Genomic DNA, 19,414 nt, shown 5'->3' on the forward strand with positions numbered 1-19,414 from the left:
CGGGAAGGTGTAGAGATCCAGCAGTACGCGGATGACATAGCCATTTACACTGGCATGAAGAGAAATGACTATGCTGTCCGACGATTACAGCAATGGATCGATTCCTTCTGGGAGTGGTGTCACCGGAACAAGGTGAAAATAAATGCAGATAAAACCCAGGCAATTGTTTTCACCCGGCGCCGGCCTAACCTTGACCGCCTCACTATCAATAACGTCCCCGTGTCTTGGACGAACCAAATTAAATATCTCGGCCTAATAATGGACAGAACTTTGTCCTGGAGCCACAATATAGAACAGGCCAGACAGCGTGCCACGGCACGGATGAAAGCACTGAGACCTCTGCTAGGCAATAAATATATCTCTACCTCCATCAAGAGAAATATTTACCTAGCATGTATCAGGCCCATCCTGCTGTATGGCTGTGAGGCCTGGGGCTATATTGCGAAAACTCCACTTTCAAAATTACAAGCTTTCCAGAACAAGACACTTAGAATGATGACCAGAGCACCATATCTGAAATCTAACAAGAGGATACGGGCCGAGCTTCGTATCCCCACACTTAGATCTCAGATAAATAAAATAGTGAGGATGACCAGGGCTAGGATCCTCTCGAACCAATCAGAGGACCCTGGTATTTTACTGTTAAAACGGGTCATGAGGACCAAGAAGCCTAGTACTCGCCTGAAGTACCGTGGCCCTTGGATCCTCTATGACCTGTTTTAAATTCGAACCGGCCAACCTTTCGGTCTATTCCAAATTGAAACCGTCCTACCACTAAAATTACTCTAAATTACTCTCCTGTCAAGGGCCGTTTCTTAAGAAGCACTCTGATTTCAATACTGCTCCGATATAAACTTTCTTTTTGAGCACGTTAACTAAAGCGAAGTGGGGGTTTCTTTTCTGACTATAGGCCTCCCAGCCTATCAGACAGATTGTTTCTCCCCCGCCAGTGTAGCGAGAACAGTGACTTTTCGCCTCATCGGCAATTCCCAGGAAACAGATGAGTAGGGGGGCATATTTTTCGCCCCGGGGCTCCCATCCACTGGCCATCAACAAAAAAAAAAAAAAAAAACCGCAAAATTTACTTTCTAGGAGACATCCGAGACAACCATGCCACCCAAGACAAGCGGAAAGGCAGCCAAGAAAGCCGGCAAGGCCCAGAAGAACATCTCCAAGGGAGACAAGAAGAAGAAGCGCAAGAGGAAGGAAAGCTATGCCATCTACATCTACAAGGTGCTTAAACAGGTACATCCTGATACTGGCATCTCCAGCAAGGCGATGAGCATCATGAACAGCTTTGTCAACGACATCTTCGAGCGCATCGCCGCTGAGGCTTCCCGTCTGGCCCACTACAACAAGCGCTCCACCATCACCAGTCGGGAGATCCAGACTGCCGTCCGCCTCCTGTTGCCCGGTGAGCTGGCCAAGCACGCCGTCAGTGAGGGTACCAAGGCAGTTACCAAATACACCAGCTCCAAGTAAGGTGCCAGGTTTTCTGCCTTGCTGCATTCTTAACAAACGGCCCTTTTCAGGGCCACCACACCTTTAAAAAAAAGAGCAGCATCTGTTAGCCTTGTTATCAACTCCACTCTGATTTTATCTATCTGTCCTACTTCATATACATCGAAAGACAGTGCAAAACATTCAAATCATAAGCTAACGAGGGAAGAACTACTACTACTACTACTACTACTACTGCATTACCTTATTGCTAAAAATCCTCCTGCTTTGTCCTTTACAATGAAAACCAGACCAACCCCCATGGCACTACAGCCCCTAAGCAAGCAGGCTGAGTGGACCTCAAAGCAGCCATTAGAACGAGGTAAAATTCCTTTGCCTGGCCGGGAATTGAACCCGGGCCCCCCAGCTACGAGGCAGGCACGCTGCCCCTGCGCTACAGCGCCGGCCCCTTCACAACCACCTTCAGTAATTATTATTATTATTATTATTATTATTATTATTATTATTATTATTATTATTATTACAACCCTAGACACTTCCCGTGTGTGTGTGCGCGCGCGCGCCAGCGCGCGCGTTTTTTTGGGGTTAGGTTACGAGAAGTGGGGTTAAGTCGAGTTAGGTTACGTTTCGCCGCGGAGCGCGACAACCACCCGCGCCCGCTCCGCGACGGCGACCTCCGAGCACACCCCTGCACCATTGCCAACGCCCCCGCGCCACAAAGACCTCCAGGAAACTCGCTTTGCGGTTCGTATGGACGTTTCAAGCTCCGTTCTCTCGCCAACGGCCATACCATGTTGAATACACCGGTTCTCGTCCGATCACCGCAGTTAAGCAACATTGGGCGTGGTCAGTACTTGGATGGGTGACCGCTTGGGAACACCACGTGCCGTTGGCTCAATTCCCTTTTTACCAAGTTTCCCAGTCCCAGTACGACAACTTACTTTCAACTTTTGCCTCAGGCCAGCAGAAATTGCTTAAATCACGTTTTTTGTTACGTCTGAAACTAGCTAGACCTTTTGCTGCTCTTCGACCCCGTGTGGCTATACAGGAACGAAGCTTAGCGTAGTATTGCATTTCCTCCTAGGTGACCGGCCTAACCTGGCGGCGGCGACATCATTATTATTATTATTATTATTATTATTATTATTATTATTATTATTATTATTATTATTATTATTATTATTCGTGTCTCTCTCTCTCTCTCTCTCTCTCTCTCTCTCTGTGTGTGTGTGTGTGTGTGTGTGTGTGTGTGTGTGTGTGTGTGTGTGTGTGTGTGTGTGTCGACCTAGGGGACCCTTGCTGAGCCTAGCACCGCTTCCAATTACTCGTGCCAGGATTTTAACTTTCGTACCTCCTATCGTACGTCCCTATGTCTAAACTTGCTGTTCTTATTCTTTTAGGTTAGTGTAGCTTATCCTGCAGGCCTCTTATGGCACATAACATCATTCTACGTCCTATTTCTCCCAATATTAAGATTATTAAAGGGCGGAACGAGGCTTCCAAACTCCCCGCCCACCTTGAAAATCGCGAGGAAGGTGGTTTCCATGCAACGTCATCGACACTGTCGTGATTACAATGAAAGCCATGTCCTAGCAACCGACCGCGGCATTTAGCAGCCCCTCAAAGAGTCGAACAATTTCCTTTTATGTTCTTCCAGGTAAGTAGCTATTCAAATTACGACACGGTTCGGCAATAAGTTACAAGTTTGTAGTACGCTCGTGTCTCTCCCGGGCTTCCTTACGAACGGTAGGGCACCAGTGCAGTACAGTGGCCTACACACAGCCCGCTATCTTCGAAGTGCGTGTGTTGCGATGTAACGTAGTTTTGAAGCCTAGGAACTTGTAAAACTCTTTCATTTCTATCAAAGACGAGACGCCCTTCAAATAAGACTGAGAAGGTAACCTTTTGACGACAAGGGTTAGTTCAAAGAGTCGTGACGTTTTAGGTTAGGTGAAGGGAGGAAAGCACTCGTTTTTGTTGTTTGTACGTCAGCTGACCGATCTTTTGGCAAGTGATAAATTGAGTAGAACGAATCGGAACTCCGGATAGTTACTGTTACCGTCCTAGAATTAAAATTAGACCATTCTGAGCCCTACTTGACAGGTTCGACACCGGCTCACTCGCGTGATATTTCGATGGTCTGTAGATATGGGCGCATAAAAAGAACTCCTGCGGGACAAACTTCCGGCACCTCGGCATCTACGAAAGGCGTAAGATAATAGTGAACATAACCTTACTAGTAGTACCACCACCACCATTACTGCTACTAATACGACTATTACTTAAGGCAGTGGACAATTTCGAACTCAAGCAATAATGTGTCCATTTGCTGACCACCTGATCACTGCCTCTTGCCTTACTACTACAGGCTAGCGTTCAAGGAAAGAAAGAAAGAAAGAAAGAAAGAAAGAAAGAAAGAAAGAAAGAAAGAAAGAAATAAGTTACCGTTCTTCCCAAGTCAGGTTAGGATTTCTGCATCAGACACGGCTAGGGCTGATCGTGGATCTACTAATACCTAACATGCTCAATTGTGCACCGTTATATCATCACCAGTCGTGAAGTCACAGCTGCATCTTCTAATTACAGGGTAGATGCTACATATTTTGGGCAATATATAACCCAGGTTTGGCTTGGATAACCTAAAAATATTCAGGTACTGGGTCTGGCCTGGTTATATCAAGTGTCACCCTAGATCAGCAGGGCTAAGAATCATCAGGTCTCTGTCATGAATTTAAATGGCTTAGTACCCCTCATTATGGTGTACCTCTCTTCATATTTGAGGGAAGAGGAGTAAAACTTAAAACTTTATTGCCTGTCTTAAACCAACTGCTTTCTTTGGGGTATTGTCTAGCACAAACTTCTAAGGCGACCACATCACCCAGCCCGATGCTCGAATACTGCTTGGGCAGGGGTGTAGGTGGTGGTTAGTGGTTGCAAGAAGGGTCCTGGAAGGGAGGGATAATAAGCCAGTACGCCACTTGCTCTTAAGTCTGTACCTTTCATTATACGGTTTCATTAACTATTTTTTACACCTGCCCTGTAGTATGGTACCATTTAGTAAGAGGTCTCTAGAGTTTGGCCTAGTACAACCTTCAATGAAAGTAGTTTTCAGGAGTGGTTAGGTACCCCTATACTTACTTTCTTTCTTTCTTTCTTTCTTTCTTTCTTTCTTTCTTTCTTAGATTACAAGGTGTCGGTAAAACAGCTGATCGTTGCTTATGTACAAAAAAATGTTCATACATGGGCTTTCATTCGCTGAGGTAAATGATAATGATAATAATAATAATAATAATAATAATAATAATAATAATAATGGCAAGAACACAAAGGGTCCTTTTCTCTGCAGCTGATTTTTAGCATGAAGGACAGAGGCTGTCATGATGATGATGATTACCGAGTGATACCGTTAAGCTAAAACCCAGTAGGGGATTAATATTAACAGCAGGGAACGTTGTGCAGAATCATTCAGTAAAGATGTAATGGCAGGGGGGGGGGGGGGAAGAGGGCGTTCAGTATAATACACCATCAACCCAAGTACAGTGCATATTTAGCTCTATGTTATGTTATGCTCTCTCTGCTCTCTGTACCTTTATTTGGCCCTACAACTTGTCTCACCAAGTGAAGGAGATCTTACACATAGTTACTGTACTGTACTTAATTTCACGCTGACTTCAACTGCTAGTAGGATACGCACGTCGAACCATGCAGAAACCTGCACGATTTCAAACGACTGCCGACTAGATAGCGACTAGGCCGAAGAAAGAAAGGGCATCTTATAAATCGAGAGCGACAATTCATTTTCGAGGTTAGGGTTACCGCATGGTTCTCTTAGCCAAAGAAATCATGAAACCATTTTGCGAGTAAAAACTGATGTTACCTGAATTTTGGATACAGTTATTACTACCATCATCATCATCATCATCATCATCATCATCATCATCATCATCATACGCTACTCTGTATGATGAAGGTGGGTAGCAAGATCGAGTCTCGGCGCGATCAGTTGGCTTCAAATTCTGCTTCACCTCGTTCAGAGTATACATATTCAAGGTAAAAACAAGAGCTTCTCTCAAAAAATAAACTCCTATTGAAGGGTCATTAAACACAACTTCTTCTTCTTCTTCTTCTTCTTCTTCTTCTTCTTCTTATTATTATTATTATTATTATTATTATTATTATTATTATTATTATTATTATTATTATTATTATTATTATTATTATTTTCCTTTCTTTCTTTCTTTCTTTCTTTCTTTCTTTCTTTCTTTCTTTCTTTCTTTCAGGACCATTTAAGTGAGATGTTAGCTGTATGAGTGTTGCAGCACCTCAAACCTTTACATTTTTTCCTTGTAAGTTGTGGCAATGTCTTGCAGAGAAGTTTGTTGGGAAACCATGGTCCTTCCTTCCTTCCTTCCTTCCTTCCTTCCTTCCTTCCTTCCTTCTTTCCTTCCTTCCTTCCTTCCTTCCATCCATCCAATAAATCTGCTGAGTTGCTGTCTCAAAGGGTCTCTCATCCTAAAGAAATTTGACCGAAGGTAAGGGATGTTGCCAGGTCTATCAAACTGACAGACTTATCATCTCCTGGTACAGGAAATCTGTTCTTTGAAGAGTCTGGACTGACTGCCCCTTCCTCCGTCACGGTGTTCTCAATCCTGCCTTCGCAGCCCACTGGAGGCAGTAAGATACGACTCACAATGCCTCCATCCAGCAGGCGAGGGGTGAAGCCTCTCCTGAGGCGGTACAGGCTCTGTAGCGAACTGGAAATTTAATTATGCCCTAAGAAACATCTAGAGGTTCCCTTGGGCAGGCTGTCCCTTTTCCCAACCTGAGCTTTCGACCCCCGACAGGGGCTGAAAGCTGCTGGATGTGAGAGACTGTACAGAGTTGAGAGCCTTATAAATAGAGGCCTAAAGGCTAGGACTTTACGAGATTGGCGCTACCTGCAGGAAAGCAGGAGTCGAACGAGTCATGGAGGCTAGCTTCTAACTTATGTCCTTTATCCTGTAGGTCCTTTCAAGCAAAGCTACAAGAGGCAGATTACAGCAGGTCTGCTTCACTCTGTGGAAAACTACCTAAAGGCTGACTTGCCTTTGCTCTCACTCGGAAGGGGTTAGAGCCTGAGGATGGCCGTTCAGCTCCATTGCTAGAGGAAGGATTGGGCTTCCTTCAGGTAAGAGGGGGTCACTCCCGGGGGCGTCGCGACGACGACGGCCGCCCCTAAACGTCGGCATGGAGAGGCGGCTGGTGAAATGCTGCCCATCGAACGCACCTCCATCAGGACGCCCGAAGCAAGGTGACGAGTACTTCTGCCACCTGAGGAGCAGCGTCAAACCTTTGACTATCCCTTCCTAACCGAACCCTGATTGTAACCCACCCCTTAAAGACGCAGGGAGCACGAGAAAGGAGCTAGGAAGCACGTCCCCAACTTGTCGCCGCGCAACCCACCCGACAGCCAGCCACTGCTGTTTCCTGCGCGGTCCGAGTAGCCTGATACACTCAGATAACCAGGGGAGAGCGCGAACACATTCTGATCGTGACCATGGCTGACACAGCAACAGCATCGGCAGCATCTGCACCCGCCTCGGCTCCGGCCCAGGCGTCGCCCAAGAAGAGCAAGGCTTCTGCATCGAAGAAACCTCGCACCAAGCCTGCCCATCCGAAAACCTCCGAGATGGTGGGCAGTGCCATCAAGAGCCTAAAGGAACGAGGTGGATCTTCTCTGCAGGCTATCAAGAAGTACATCTCTGCCAACTACAAGGTGGACTCTGAGAAGCTGGCCCCTTTCATCAAGAAGTACCTGAAATCTGCCGTGGCTTCCGGAGAGCTGGTCCAGACCAAGGGGAAGGGAGCTTCAGGTTCCTTCAAGCTCGCTTCGGCTGCCAAGCCGGAGAAGGCCAGCGCAGCCCCTGTCAAGCGGTCCGCTGCCCCCAAGGAGAAGCGCATCCCCAAGGCGAAGAAGGCTGGTGGAGCCAAGGCTGCAGCCAAGAAAGCCATTTCCAAAAAGCCTGCTGAGAAGAAGAAGGCCGCTCCTGCTCCCAAACCCAAGCAGAAGGCTCCTTCCAAGGCTAAGAAGGCCGCCAAGGTGCCCACTAAGAAGCCTAAGGCACCTAAGCCTAAAAAGGCCGCTAAGCCCAAGGCCTCGCCTAAAAAGGCTCCAGCAAAAAGGAAGTGAGGACATTTCGTGTTCTTGCTTCCTTCTACACGCACCTCTTGCTCTCGTAAGAGCAGAGGAAAAACGGCCCTTATCAGGGCCATCAATTTTATTCCCCAAGAGAGCATATTATGTCAGTCACTGTCCAAGGCTGGAACCCTGGCCTCTCCTATCTCTGCCTCCTAAACAGGCTAGTTTGTCTCATTGCGGGGCGACTCACTCTTCGAATTTCATTATTATTGTACTTGACTACATTTTTCTTTATCCTTACTTACTGCACTTTTGCTGTTGCTGTTGTTGTTGTTATTATTATTATTATTATTATTATTATTATTATTATTATTATTATTATAACTATCACCTCCTAGATATTAATTAATGAATTATTGTACTCAGTACTCAAGATTATTATTATTATTATTATTATTATTATTATTATTATTATTATTATTATTATTTTCTGTTACTCTTAGATTTTTCCTTGAACCTAGAGGAACCACTAGCTTTTTTTTTTTCTTTTCGTTTTCCTTCTATCCTAGACCAGAGAGACAATAACTACTCTTCTAGGAAATTTTGGTGGCCCTGAAAAGGGCCGTTTGGTAAAGCTCCAGCCATAAGACAAGCACCGGACTTAGGCACGTTCGCCACGGATGCGGCGGGCGAGCTGGATGTCCTTAGGCATGATGGTGACACGCTTGGCGTGGATGGCACACAAGTTGGTGTCTTCAAAAAGACCCACCAGGTAGGCCTCACTGGCCTCCTGCAAGGCCATGACAGCCGAGCTCTGGAAGCGCAGGTCGGTCTTGAAGTCCTGAGCTATCTCTCTCACCAGCCGCTGGAAGGGCAGCTTGCGGATCAGAAGCTCAGTGCTCTTCTGGTAGCGCCTGATCTCACGCAGGGCCACGGTGCCGGGCCTGTAACGATGAGGCTTCTTCACTCCTCCGGTGGCAGGCGCGCTCTTACGGGCAGCCTTGGTGGCCAGTTGCTTGCGCGGGGCCTTGCCTCCGGTAGATTTACGTGCAGTCTGCTTAGTACGGGCCATCACGTGCTCACTGTCGACTCGTCCCAGGAAGAATGGTGCGGGGGCTTGCTGCCCGGCTGTTTTATTGCTTCGCTTCCCCCACCCTCGGTAGCAGCTGCACTCCCATTGGCCGGGCGGTGCTGACGTCACCGGGGCCAGGCACTTTCAACAAAAGCGAGGGGTCGCGCCCTTCGCCGTGCAGCCACGCTCGAGTGCACTTCGGAGAGACTAACCCCGACGCCTGGTACTGGATACCCAGACATCCAGCTTGCAGCCCGTCAAGAGGAGCTCACCGCCGCTAGCACTCGCTAGCCCGTACAGCCAAGGAGAAGCCAGCCTAGTTGCCAGCCTCGCCACTAGCGCTCGCTAGCTGCGCCCCAGCCAAGAAGACAACTGCAGTCAACGGTCGCTTTAGTGGCCACTGAGCTTATTTGTCTGTACAGCTTGGTGTCCTGTGCGCGTGTCTTGCCTGTGGCGTAATCCACGTACAAAAAACTAGCCTGACACGACACAGACAACAAGTTGAATACCCAGCCCGGTCCGCTACTGCGTTTGACCGTTCCAGTATTTCATCCTTACCTCTCCCAGCCTTCAACCAATAAATCCCAGCCAAGAAAAATCCCGCCATGCCTAACAAGCCACGATCCAGGAACAAGTCCGGTGGACCGAGTAGCTGGACCCCTGTTCCAGACCCTCCTAGAAACTACCAAACTAGGAGCAGCACGTCCCGCGCCCGTTCCACCCCTAACCGCAGCCCCGCCTCGCAGCCCTCTTACAGCCTACCGTCCCCAGCTCTATCGCCCATACCAGAGCCCCAGTCAACCCACAATCCGGAGTTTGATCAGGAAGGCTATTTTGAAAACTCTTTCTCCTTTAGGAGGGGAGGTCGGAACCTGCCTCCCCCTGAAACCAAGATAATTATCATCCCCCTTTTCATCACTGGACATGTGACCCAGAATCGCACTACAATCCTTGGTGCAATCAAGCATCTCATTGAAACTCATATAGTCACAATAGAAGAGACTGCCAGCGAAATACTAATGATTACCCCATTCCCAGAACATCTCAACCTCATCTTAGACATTCTTCTCTCCCTAAAGGATGTCCCCAAGCCGCTGGTACTGCACCCACTTGATTCTCATCCTGACCACAAATCTGACGTCCCGAAAACAGAAGAAGAAGACAACGAAGAAGCAGACATCGAAGAAGCAGAAGAAGAAGAAGAAGAAGACGAATTGCAGGAAGAGGAACCTAGTTTCTGCGCCTGCGCAGTTCAAACTGACCCGACTCCACCAGTAGTGGACATCAGCCTTCAAACCGACCCAGCAATCACTTACCCTTCTAATACCACATCTGCCCAGACTCTCACAGAAAGTACTGAATGTACCGAAAATCCTGCAGCAACAACTTCATCTGAGCCTAAGATACCCCCTCCCACCACTACCATTTCTGCCACCAGCACCTGCAGCAGAGCCGCACCCCGCTCCAAGCCTTCACTTGTAGTAATGTGCTACAATTGCCTCCAACTACATCATACCGCCACAACATGCACCAACGAAATCCGCTGTAATAGATGCGGTGAAAACCACCATCACACCACCTGCCCAGTCCCTCGAAAAGAGGCGAAATGTGCAAACTGTAAAGGCAACCACGCCGCATCCTACCCTGGATGCCCATTTCTTAAGAAAGCAATAAAAGCCCACTACATCGCAAATAAGCACCTGCGACACTCACAACCACCCAGCCACCAACAACAACAACCACCAACTCTCCTCAACCTCAAAACCACCCTGCCACCCAATCACAACCTACCACCACACAACGTCGCACCAGCCATAGAGCTTCTTAAATGTCTCCTCTCACTCCTCACCACTGCAACATAAAGCCATCATCTCCCGAGTCCAAACCCATTTCCCCGTAAATACTGTATGCTCCTGATATACCAATCCGTCGCACGCCTACAAACTCCTACACACCTCTATCGTCTCCAAAGCTAATGCCCTACCACCCTTCGTCGCTAAATTTGATATAAAATTCCCAAAATCGAACCTGCCCTACCCTCCTGAAATACTGGAATATAGGGCTGAAATTACAATGCCACAAGATGGCATAGTCGACTGCAGAGAAGAACCAACGGAAGAACGAGAACAGCAAGTTGAACCAAGCAATTCACCAACCAGTTGGCATGGGACAAAGGACCCAGAAAGGTCGGCGGTCCCACAAATGATTCATAACACAACCACGCGACCCCCCTTCGGGGGGTCACGTGGTCTTGCTCTATAGAGACCGCGAGTGCCAGCCGCATTCTAGCTCTGAACTCGCAGCTCTACTGATCTATCATGACCGGACGAGGCAAGGGAGGCAAGGGACTCGGCAAAGGAGGCGCCAAGCGTCACAGGAAGGTGCTCCGAGACAACATCCAGGGCATCACTAAGCCTGCCATCAGACGTCTCGCTCGCAGAGGTGGAGTCAAGCGTATTTCGGGACTTATCTACGAGGAGACCCGTGGCGTGCTCAAGGTATTCCTGGAGAACGTTATCCGGGATGCCGTCACCTACACCGAGCACGCCAAGAGGAAGACTGTGACCGCCATGGATGTCGTCTATGCTCTCAAGAGGCAGGGACGCACCCTGTACGGTTTCGGTGGTTAAGTCTCCTCCGAGCGTGCTCCCGTTTGTGAGCATGCAGTATTTAAAAAACGGCCCTTTTCAGGGCCACCACTTACCTCTCAAAAGAGCACAGAGTCCCACTTACAGTACTCCTCTAACGTAGCTTGCGCTATTCTCCCTCTCAAAACAGTCATCTCCCCGAAACCTGCACGGAAAAAAAAGCCCTCATTATCAGTTATGATGTCTACATTTTAATGCTAACAAGAGAAAACAAACATTATCTTCCTTGCCGTGCACATCTGATACACAAAGTATTGTAAATATACTACTTTAAGTATCCTTTCCTCTCTAGTTAAGTGTGTGTTCTTACATGCATAGGTCGGTAGTATCCAGCAGTCAAGAACAGAATTATACAGCATTAATGAAATGAAATCTATAATGTACTTCCTTCTTCCTTCCCTTCTGAAAATTAAATATTAAGAGGGGCCTGGAGCTACTTCACTCATTTCCCCCTTAAATAAATAACCTCAAAGGTAAGGCTATTCTTGTGCTCTCCTGGCTAATGTTACAGATGCCCTCATATTTGCAGTGTCTCATTATTGTTATTATTATCATTATTATTAGGAGAGTTGTCTGAACTGCTCTATCACTTCAGGATTTTTCCATACTTCTGTAAGATAGCTATACCAGCATGATAGACAAACAGCTCTTATCTTAAGGTGTTGGTGGCCCTGAAAAGGGCCGTTTATTTATATTTTTCCGGTGAGCCAACGCCCTGACCGAGAACAGGAACTTAAGCCTTCTTCTCAGTCTTCTTAGGCAGGAGCACTGCCTGGATGTTGGGCAGAACACCACCCTGGGCAATGGTCACTCCGGACAGCAACTTGTTCAACTCCTCGTCGTTACGGATGGCCAACTGTAAGTGACGAGGGATGATCCTGGTCTTCTTGTTGTCACGGGCTGCATTGCCCGCCAACTCAAGAACTTCAGCTGCCAGGTATTCCATGACTGCGGCCAGGTACACAGGAGCCCCAGCACCCACTCGCTCAGCGTAGTTTCCCTTGCGGAGGAGACGGTGGATACGGCCGACAGGGAACTGCAGGCCTGCACGGCTGGAGCGACTCTTGGACTTGCCCTTAACTTTTCCTCCCTTTCCTCGTCCTGACATGATGCTCTGCTGCTCTACTTCGAAAATGATACCGAATCACTCTGCGCACCAGTTTTGTAGCCTGCAAGGTTGCTCAACGTTACGAGCCAACCAATAAGGCTGCAGTAAGCTTGCGCTCATTGGCTAGTCGCATGCAGCCCTCTCGGTCTTAAAAAGAATTGCAAGGGGCCCGCAAAATTTACTTTCTAGGAGACATCCGAGACAACCATGCCACCCAAGACAAGCGGAAAGGCAGCCAAGAAAGCCGGCAAGGCCCAGAAGAACATCTCCAAGGGAGACAAGAAGAAGAAGCGCAAGAGGAAGGAAAGCTATGCCATCTACATCTACAAGGTGCTTAAACAGGTACATCCTGATACTGGCATCTCCAGCAAGGCGATGAGCATCATGAACAGCTTTGTCAACGACATCTTCGAGCGCATCGCCGCTGAGGCTTCCCGTCTGGCCCACTACAACAAGCGCTCCACCATCACCAGTCGGGAGATCCAGACTGCCGTCCGCCTCCTGTTGCCCGGTGAGCTGGCCAAGCACGCCGTCAGTGAGGGTACCAAGGCAGTTACCAAATACACCAGCTCCAAGTAAGGTGCCAGGTTTTCTGCCTTGCTGCATTCTTAACAAACGGCCCTTTTCAGGGCCACCACACCTTTAAAAAAAAGAGCAGCATCTGTTAGCCTTGTTATCAACTCCACTCTGATTTTATCTATCTGTCCTACTTCATATACATCGAAAGACAGTGCAAAACATTCAAATCATAAGCTAACGAGGGAAGAACTACTACTACTACTACTACTACTACTGTATTACCTTATTGCTAAAAATCCTCCTGCTTTGTCCTTTACAATGAAAACCAGACCAACCCCCATGGCACTACAGCCCCTAAGCAAGCAGGCTGAGTGGACCTCAAAGCAGCCATTAGAACGAGGTAAAATTCCTTTGCCTGGCCGGGAATTGAACCCGGGCCCCCCAGCTACGAGGCAGGCACGCTGCCCCTGCGCTACAGCGCCGGCCCCTTCACAACCACCTTCAGTAATTATTATTATTATTATTATTATTATTATTATTATTATTATTATTATTATTATTACAACCCTAGACACTTCCCGTGTGTGTGTGCGCGCGCGCGCCAGCGCGCGCGTTTTTTTGGGGTTAGGTTACGAGAAGTGGGGTTAAGTCGAGTTAGGTTACGTTTCGCCGCGGAGCGCGACAACCACCCGCGCCCGCTCCGCGACGGCGACCTCCGAGCACACCCCTGCACCATTGCCAACGCCCCCGCGCCACAAAGACCTCCAGGAAACTCGCTTTGCGGTTCGTATGGACGTTTCAAGCTCCGTTCTCTCGCCAACGGCCATACCATGTTGAATACACCGGTTCTCGTCCGATCACCGCAGTTAAGCAACATTGGGCGTGGTCAGTACTTGGATGGGTGACCGCTTGGGAACACCACGTGCCGTTGGCTCAATTCCCTTTTTACCAAGTTTCCCAGTCCCAGTACGACAACTTACTTTCAACTTTTGCCTCAGGCCAGCAGAAATTGCTTAAATCACGTTTTTTGTTACGTCTGAAACTAGCTAGACCTTTTGCTGCTCTTCGACCCCGTGTGGCTATACAGGAACGAAGCTTAGCGTAGTATTGCATTTCCTCCTAGGTGACCGGCCTAACCTGGCGGCGGCGACATCATTATTATTATTATTATTATTATTATTATTATTATTATTATTATTATTATTATTATTATTATTATTATTATTCGTGTCTCTCTCTCTCTCTCTCTCTCTCTCTCTGTGTGTGTGTGTGTGTGTGTGTGTGTGTGTGTGTGTGTGTGTGTGTGTGTGTGTGTGTGTCGACCTAGGGGACCCTTGCTGAGCCTAGCACCGCTTCCAATTACTCGTGCCAGGATTTTAACTTTCGTACCTCCTATCGTACGTCCCTATGTCTAAACTTGCTGTTCTTATTCTTTTAGGTTAGTGTAGCTTATCCTGCAGGCCTCTTATGGCACATAACATCATTCTACGTCCTATTTCTCCCAATATTAAGATTATTAAAGGGCGGAACGAGGCTTCCAAACTCCCCGCCCACCTTGAAAATCGCGAGGAAGGTGGTTTCCATGCAACGTCATCGACACTGTCGTGATTACAATGAAAGCCATGTCCTAGCAACCGACCGCGGCATTTAGCAGCCCCTCAAAGAGTCGAACAATTTCCTTTTATGTTCTTCCAGGTAAGTAGCTATTCAAATTACGACACGGTTCGGCAATAAGTTACAAGTTTGTAGTACGCTCGTGTCTCTCCCGGGCTTCCTTACGAACGGTAGGGCACCAGTGCAGTACAGTGGCCTACACACAGCCCGCTATCTTCGAAGTGCGTGTGTTGCGATGTAACGTAGTTTTGAAGCCTAGGAACTTGTAAAACTCTTTCATTTCTATCAAAGACGAGACGCCCTTCAAATAAGACTGAGAAGGTAACCTTTTGACGACAAGGGTTAGTTCAAAGAGTCGTGACGTTTTAGGTTAGGTGAAGGGAGGAAAGCACTCGTTTTTGTTGTTTGTACGTCAGCTGACCGATCTTTTGGCAAGTGATAAATTGAGTAGAACGAATCGGAACTCCGGATAGTTACTGTTACCGTCCTAGAATTAAAATTAGACCATTCTGAGCCCTACTTGACAGGTTCGACACCGGCTCACTCGCGTGATATTTCGATGGTCTGTAGATATGGGCGCATAAAAAGAACTCCTGCGGGACAAACTTCCGGCACCTCGGCATCTACGAAAGGCGTAAGATAATAGTGAACATAACCTTACTAGTAGTACCACCACCACCATTACTGCTACTAATACGACTATTACTTAAGGCAGTGGACAATTTCGAACTCAAGCAATAATGTGTCCATTTGCTGACCACCTGATCACTGCCTCTTGCCTTACTACTACAGGCTAGCGTTCAAGGAAAGAAAGAAAGAAAGAAAGAAAGAAAGAAAGAAAGAAAGAAAGAAAGAAAGAAATAAGTTACCGTTCTTCCCAAGTCAGGTTAGGATTTCTGCATCAGACACGGCTAGGGCTGATCGTGGATCTACTAATACCTAACATGCTCAATTGTGCACCGTTATATCATCACCAGTCGTGAAGTCACAGCTGCATCTTCTAATTACAGGGTAGATGCTACATATTTTGGGCAATATATAACCCAGGTTTGGCTTGGATAACCTAAAAATATTCAGGTACTGGGTCTGGCCTGGTTATATCAAGTGTCACCCTAGATCAGCAGGGCTAAGAATCATCAGGTCTCTGTCATGAATTTAAATGGCTTAGTACCCCTCATTATGGTGTACCTCTCTTCATATTTGAGGGAAGAGGAGTAAAACTTAAAACTTTATTGCCTGTCTTAAACCAACTGCTTTCTTTGGGGTATTGTCTAGCACAAACTTCTAAGGCGACCACATCACCCAGCCCGATGCTCGAATACTGCTTGGGCAGGGGTGTAGGTGGTGGTTAGTGGTTGCAAGAAGGGTCCTGGAAGGGAGGGATAATAAGCCAGTACGCCACTTGCTCTTAAGTCTGTACCTTTCATTATACGGTTTCATTAACTATTTTTTACACCTGCCCTGTAGTATGGTACCATTTAGTAAGAGGTCTCTAGAGTTTGGCCTAGTACAACCTTCAATGAAAGTAGTTTTCAGGAGTGGTTAGGTACCCCTATACTTACTTTCTTTCTTTCTTTCTTTCTTTCTTTCTTTCTTTCTTTCTTAGATTACAAGGTGTCGGTAAAACAGCTGATCGTTGCTTATGTACAAAAAAATGTTCATACATGGGCTTTCATTCGCTGAGGTAAATGATAATGATAATAATAATAATAATAATAATAATAATAATAATAATAATGGCAAGAACACAAAGGGTCCTTTTCTCTGCAGCTGATTTTTAGCATGAAGGACAGAGGCTGTCATGATGATGATGATTACCGAGTGATACCGTTAAGCTAAAACCCAGTAGGGGATTAATATTAACAGCAGGGAACGTTGTGCAGAATCATTCAGTAAAGATGTAATGGCAGGGGGGGGGGGGAAGAGGGCGTTCAGTATAATACACCATCAACCCAAGTACAGTGCATATTTAGCTCTATGTTATGTTATGCTCTCTCTGCTCTCTGTACCTTTATTTGGCCCTACAACTTGTCTCACCAAGTGAAGGAGATCTTACACATAGTTACTGTACTGTACTTAATTTCACGCTGACTTCAACTGCTAGTAGGATACGCACGTCGAACCATGCAGAAACCTGCACGATTTCAAACGACTGCCGACTAGATAGCGACTAGGCCGAAGAAAGAAAGGGCATCTTATAAATCGAGAGCGACAATTCATTTTCGAGGTTAGGGTTACCGCATGGTTCTCTTAGCCAAAGAAATCATGAAACCATTTTGCGAGTAAAAACTGATGTTACCTGAATTTTGGATACAGTTATTACTACCATCATCATCATCATCATCATCATCATCATCATCATCATCATCATACGCTACTCTGTATGATGAAGGTGGGTAGCAAGATCGAGTCTCGGCGCGATCAGTTGGCTTCAAATTCTGCTTCACCTCGTTCAGAGTATACATATTCAAGGTAAAAACAAGAGCTTCTCTCAAAAAATAAACTCCTATTGAAGGGTCATTAAACACAACTTCTTCTTCTTCTTCTTCTTCTTCTTCTTCTTCTTCTTCTTCTTCTTCTTCTTATTATTATTATTATTATTATTATTATTATTATTATTATTATTATTATTATTATTATTATTTTCCTTTCTTTCTTTCTTTCTTTCTTTCTTTCTTTCTTTCTTTCTTTCTTTCTTTCAGGACCATTTAAGTGAGATGTTAGCTGTATGAGTGTTGCAGCACCTCAAACCTTTACATTTTTTCCTTGTAAGTTGTGGCAATGTCTTGCAGAGAAGTTTGTTGGGAAACCATGGTCCTTCCTTCCTTCCTTCCTTCCTTCCTTCCTTCCTTCCTTCCTTCTTTCCTTCCTTCCTTCCTTCCTTCCATCCATCCAATAAATCTGCTGAGTTGCTGTCTCAAAGGGTCTCTCATCCTAAAGAAATTTGACCGAAGGTAAGGGATGTTGCCAGGTCTATCAAACTGACAGACTTATCATCTCCTGGTACAGGAAATCTGTTCTTTGAAGAGTCTGGACTGACTGCCCCTTCCTCCGTCACGGTGTTCTCAATCCTGCCTTCGCAGCCCACTGGAGGCAGTAAGATACGACTCACAATGCCTCCATCCAGCAGGCGAGGGGTGAAGCCTCTCCTGAGGCGGTACAGGCTCTGTAGCGAACTGGAAATTTAATTATGCCCTAAGAAACATCTAGAGGTTCCCTTGGGCAGGCTGTCCCTTTTCCCAACCTGAGCTTTCGACCCCCGACAGGGGCTGAAAGCTGCTGGATGTGAGAGACTGTACAGAGTTGAGAGCCTTATAAATAGAGGCCTAAAGGCTAGGACTTTACGAGATTGGCGCTACCTGCAGGAAAGCAGGAGTCGAACGAGTCATGGAGGCTAGCTTCTAACTTATGTCCTTTATCCTGTAGGTCCTTTCAAGCAAAGCTACAAGAGGCAGATTACAGCAGGTCTGCTTCACTCTGTGGAAAACTACCTAAAGGCTGACTTGCCTTTGCTCTCACTCGGAAGGGGTTAGAGCCTGAGGATGGCCGTTCAGCTCCATTGCTAGAGGAAGGATTGGGCTTCCTTCAGGTAAGAGGGGGTCACTCCCGGGGGCGTCGCGACGACGACGGCCGCCCCTAAACGTCGGCATGGAGAGGCGGCTGGTGAAATGCTGCCCATCGAACGCACCTCCATCAGGACGCCCGAAGCAAGGTGACGAGTACTTCTGCCACCTGAGGAGCAGCGTCAAACCTTTGACTATCCCTTCCTAACCGAACCCTGATTGTAACCCACCCCTTAAAGACGCAGGGAGCACGAGAAAGGAGCTAGGAAGCACGTCCCCAACTTGTCGCCGCGCAACCCACCCGACAGCCAGCCACTGCTGTTTCCTGCGCGGTCCGAGTAGCCTGATACACTCAGATAACCAGGGGAGAGCGCGAACACATTCTGATCGTGACCATGGCTGACACAGCAACAGCATCGGCAGCATCTGCACCCGCCTCGGCTCCGGCCCAGGCGTCGCCCAAGAAGAGCAAGGCTTCTGCATCGAAGAAACCTCGCACCAAGCCTGCCCATCCGAAAACCTCCGAGATGGTGGGCAGTGCCATCAAGAGCCTAAAGGAACGAGGTGGATCTTCTCTGCAGGCTATCAAGAAGTACATCTCTGCCAACTACAAGGTGGACTCTGAGAAGCTGGCCCCTTTCATCAAGAAGTACCTGAAATCTGCCGTGGCTTCCGGAGAGCTGGTCCAGACCAAGGGGAAGGGAGCTTCAGGTTCCTTCAAGCTCGCTTCGGCTGCCAAGCCGGAGAAGGCCAGCGCAGCCCCTGTCAAGCGGTCCGCTGCCCCCAAGGAGAAGCGCATCCCCAAGGCGAAGAAGGCTGGTGGAGCCAAGGCTGCAGCCAAGAAAGCCATTTCCAAAAAGCCTGCTGAGAAGAAGAAGGCCGCTCCTGCTCCCAAACCCAAGCAGAAGGCTCCTTCCAAGGCTAAGAAGGCCGCCAAGGTGCCCACTAAGAAGCCTAAGGCACCTAAGCCTAAAAAGGCCGCTAAGCCCAAGGCCTCGCCTAAAAAGGCTCCAGCAAAAAGGAAGTGAGGACATTTCGTGTTCTTGCTTCCTTCTACACGCACCTCTTGCTCTCGTAAGAGCAGAGGAAAAACGGCCCTTATCAGGGCCATCAATTTTATTCCCCAAGAGAGCATATTATGTCAGTCACTGTCCAAGGCTGGAACCCTGGCCTCTCCTATCTCTGCCTCCTAAACAGGCTAGTTTGTCTCATTGCGGGGCGACTCACTCTTCGAATTTCATTATTATTGTACTTGACTACATTTTTCTTTATCCTTACTTACTGCACTTTTGCTGTTGCTGTTGTTGTTGT

The 19,414-nt window shown here is 47.4% G+C and overlaps 2 non-coding genes across 2 annotated transcripts; both read left to right on the plus strand.

Moving 5' to 3' along the window:
- The first annotated feature begins 2,237 nt into the window (after positions 1-2,237).
- Positions 2,238-2,356, plus strand: LOC137500638 (5S ribosomal RNA). The gene has a single exon (XR_011018146.1). It is a non-coding gene; the product is annotated as a 5S ribosomal RNA (ribosomal RNA).
- An 11,385-nt stretch (positions 2,357-13,741) lies between these two features.
- On the plus strand, positions 13,742-13,860 carry LOC137500639 (5S ribosomal RNA). The gene has a single exon (XR_011018147.1). It is a non-coding gene; the product is annotated as a 5S ribosomal RNA (ribosomal RNA).
- Positions 13,861-19,414: the final 5,554 nt, after the last annotated feature.

The sequence above is a fragment of the Anabrus simplex genome, chromosome 4 (assembly GCF_040414725.1).
Source record: "Anabrus simplex isolate iqAnaSimp1 chromosome 4, ASM4041472v1, whole genome shotgun sequence".
Lineage (NCBI taxonomy): Eukaryota > Metazoa > Arthropoda > Insecta > Orthoptera > Tettigoniidae > Anabrus > Anabrus simplex.